Genomic DNA, 4049 nt, shown 5'->3' with positions numbered 1-4049 from the left:
TGCGTGTGTGTTTTATGTAGAGTTACACTCTGTAGTGTCACACTTCTCTTCTGTCTTGGGAGAAGTGTATCATCTCAAACAGATTGCAGAAAAGGCAGGCGGTATTAGCACCACGTTATGTAAATTATCAGGCAAATAATGTTGATATCTGTCAATCTAGTGTATGAGAAAAGCTATCAGTGTCTGTCACATTGAAAATGTCACATAAAAAAGGCTTAATGTCATGATGTCACATGAATAAGCTGTCGGGATGGTTTTGGTTTGGAGGATTATGGAATAAATATAAAGGCAATATGTGAAAAACTGTTTGTATAATTCATTGACATAAAATTATTATTAAGGTATTTCAATTATTATCAAGTAGATTTAAAATCAGAAAATGGCTTGCTTATTCAGTATGCATGACTTTTTCTGACCTATGACTTCTCAGTGTACATCTTTTACATACAGTAAGTGAAGAAATGGTAAAAACAATGAATATATCATGCAGCCCTACAGATAGTCAGAGGTCTGGATAAGGTTGACTAGGGCTTGATTTGTTTGCGAGGGGTTAGACTGGGTGTCTGGGATGTGATGTAATCTGTCCCTAAAAATAGCAGCTAATACTATTGAGAGTGTGGATATAGAAAGGTTGATTGTGATTAAACTGTCCTAGAGTGATTGACATTTTTCTTTTATTATTTTCTGGCTGTTGTTCTGCACAAAGGTCTATAATCCAGGTCAGAGCAGACTATAAAGCTGCTGTTTATCACATTATAATATTAATCTGTGTCTCTCTTTCTGTTTCTCTCAGGATTCTCTTCTGAACACAAAGCAATGTGGAGGAAATAAGGGTCGTGCTGTGCTTTGAATACAGGTGAGAGTAAACACTGCATCAGTTGCGTGGTCAGGGAAGGTATGATGGGCTATAGGCAGGCTTACATGAAATCTACACCCCCAAAAAAATTTTTTATTTTATTTTATTTAGTCATTTAGCAGACGCTTTTATCCAAAGCGACTTACAAATGAGGACAATAAAAGCAGTCAAAACTAACAAAAGACCAACAATATATTTAAGAAAAAAAAAAAAAAAATGGAAGATGCAACTTTAATAACTACAAATCGAACACTAAGTCGTATGGCAAAATATTTTACCAATATTCACAGTTTTCTGCTTTTTTTGTGGGTCTCCAACAAAGAATAGGATGCAACAACAGCATTCAACTGTGTTGTTTGCATAAATGACAGAATCAATCAATAATTCATATATTTGCACATTTTTATATACAATGTGCTTGCACGTCACTTATGGTTAAGTTTAGGGTTGGGGTGAACTTTCCTTTTTTTTCCCTAAAGCCCCATTCACACCAAGAATGATAACTATAAAGATAACGATATTAGCGTCCACACCAGCCAACGACATTGTCTGTTTATTCTCAGCAAAAAATGCTTCTGAAAGTGATTCCAACGATATCGTTTCTCTGTGCCTTTATCGTTATAGCTGTGGTGTGGACTCTGCTATTATTTAATATTGAGAACTATTTTTTAGAACTATATCTTTTATCGACAGAGCCCAAATCGAAGATGAAATTCGTGACCAATTAAAACTCAGACAACTAGTAATATTAAAATAATTAGTACTTGTGTTTGTTGTTATTAAAATATTCATTATATATATATATATATATATTGTTTTTATTGCAGTCTGATAATTATTATATAATAATTCTTAATTATTATTTTGTTACATTTTTAAATTCTGCATATTGATTGTCAGATACAAGTTTTTATTTTTATACCCCCTACTACTTTCTTGTTTGTTTATTAAATATTTTGGCTGATGTGATTTTACCTTTGGCTACCCTAGTAAAAAAGTAACATATTTAAAATGCATTTATTTCACACTAATTATAATTCAAATCTATTCACATATTTACTTACATATGTCTTGAGACTTACTGATTTAAAATTTATAATTAAACTTTATTTGGAGTGCCACTTGTGCACAATGCACATTTTGTAATATTAAGCCCAAAATGTGTTTTAATGTCACTATTGATGAGGATTGTAGGATCTTTGAATAATATCGGTCTTTAAATGCAAGATATTTAAAGTGTACCTGAAGCATACTTGCAATATAGTTCCACTTTAGCACAATCATACACAATATACTTTTGTATATCTTTAGCTGGACTTCCGCACAATTAAAGTGCACTGAGTACAAAATTAGTTGTTCCAGTTTAGCAGACAATTTAGTATACTAAAAGTACAATTGCAGGGGATTTTTATTAAGTTCATAAATATGTAAATTTATTTGTAGTATACTTGGCATGAAATAAATGTATTTCAGAAAGATGTAAGTATATTTGTTTTTCACTAGGGTACCAATGACATTTACCATGTTTAAATCTGTTCCATATAATTCCACATATGTTCCCCCAAAACAGCAAAGAAAATATTGAAAATACACAAAGTTTGGGTCAGTAAAGGTCTATTTTATGTCTTCGTTTAGATAGCGAAGAAAACGTGTGTGATATAATGTTGAATAGAGTTCAGTGTAGAGTGTGTCTTCTCTGTGAAAAGAAAACATAATACTCAAGAGTGTGTGTGTGTGTGTGTGTGTGTGTGTGTGTGTGTGTTTGAACTGCTGAAAACTGGAGTGTGTTTAAATGGACCGTGTGTCTGCTTTTGACTCTGAGAGATTATGTGTGTTTTGGTGAGATAATTTGGGTTAGCGAAGACATACTGAAGTGATTAGACTCTGTGGAATGTGTGTGTTTGACGTTTCAGTGAGTCACAGCTTCCATACGGTATAATGGTAGAGCTGCTTACTACTGTCCTATGCCCCTTAGGTCTCTCTCTTTCTCTCCTTGGTTTTCTTTTTCTTGTCTATGAAGAGAAACACACTGGTCAGTGCTTTAAGCCCAGGGCCTGCTGGGTAGTGTCAGTGGGTGACTGCACATCAAAGATGTATGGAGTGAGCATCTCTGCAGGCCTGACACTCCGACTGCATAATAAATAGAAGCCAGGGCCTGCTCGCATTAAACCAGACCTCTGTGGCTCCAATAAGCACTTTCCACTTTGATGCTTGAGCATTATACACTGGAGCAAGATGAAGGGTGAAGCAACATCGTGTGTGGATAGAAAGCATAAGGATTTTAACAGATCTGGTTCTGTGCTGGTTCAGTGTAATTTCTGTGCTACAAGTGAAGATGATGCTCTGCCTAAAATATCAAAGAAAGAATCAAGAAAAAAAAAACTGGCACAATACAGTGGCTAAAACTCTTTAAGAAGGTTTTAACAACTAAAGCAGATGCTGTTATCTTATAATTATTAAAGCACCCTAAAATATCAAAACTTCAAATCTTTGCTAATAAGACAAACATCTACAAATTTGAAGTACTTTTTTAAAACAAAGGCAAAAGTGTAATTTTTAAGGTTTGTTCACTTCATAGGACAATGTGTAGATATAAGGTTCACATTAAAGGGTTAGTTCACCCAAAAATGAAAATTAGGCTGTGTTTTACTCACCCCAGAGCCATCCTAGGTGTATATGACTTTCTTCTTTCAGACGAATCCAGTCGGAGTTATATAAAAAATTGTCTTTGATCTTTCAAGCTGTTTCATGGCACTCAGTGGGTGTTGCATGCATCAGTCCAAAAGAAGTTAAATAAAAAGCGTCCATCCATAAAAAAGTGCCTCACACAGCTCCGGGGGGTGAACAAAGGCCTCCCGTAGCGAATCGATGCGTTTTTGTAAGAAAAATATCCATATTCAAAACGTAAACAGTCCTACACAGAAGCAGCTCCGGGTGGATGACGTATGAGGTCAGCTTTGCGCATGCGCTGCTCAGAAGTGACGCACGCGGAAACGCAGCGGAGAGATCAAAACAAAACAACGGTCACTAATTAGAAGTACAAAACGAGGATTTGTAAAGAAGAATGTCGGAGAATTTCAATATAAGCCAAGACGAGACTGGTTTTCCTTTGCTAAAGTAAGGAAACTTTGCTTCCTTTGCTCCTGTTAACAAACGTTGGTTTTCACGAGACTCACCAGCGCATGCGCAACGC

General features: G+C 35.3%; 1 protein-coding gene across 1 annotated transcript in view; it reads left to right on the top strand.

Moving 5' to 3' along the window:
* The first annotated feature begins 632 nt into the window (after positions 1 to 632).
* The window catches only part of fynb (FYN proto-oncogene, Src family tyrosine kinase b), a 60783-nt gene continuing 57366 nt past the window's right edge, over positions 633 to 4049 (top strand). Inside the window, exons 1-2 of the mRNA XM_016571650.1 lie at positions 633 to 719; positions 794 to 856. The gene's annotated coding sequence lies outside the window, so the exon portion shown is untranslated. The remainder of the gene's footprint in view (positions 720 to 793; positions 857 to 4049) is intronic.

Source organism: Sinocyclocheilus rhinocerous, unplaced genomic scaffold, assembly GCF_001515625.1.
Source record: "Sinocyclocheilus rhinocerous isolate Xijiao unplaced genomic scaffold, SAMN03320098_v1.1 scaffold3064, whole genome shotgun sequence".
Classification (NCBI taxonomy): domain Eukaryota; kingdom Metazoa; phylum Chordata; class Actinopteri; order Cypriniformes; family Cyprinidae; genus Sinocyclocheilus; species Sinocyclocheilus rhinocerous.
This window is presented reverse-complemented; position numbering and strand designations above follow the sequence as displayed.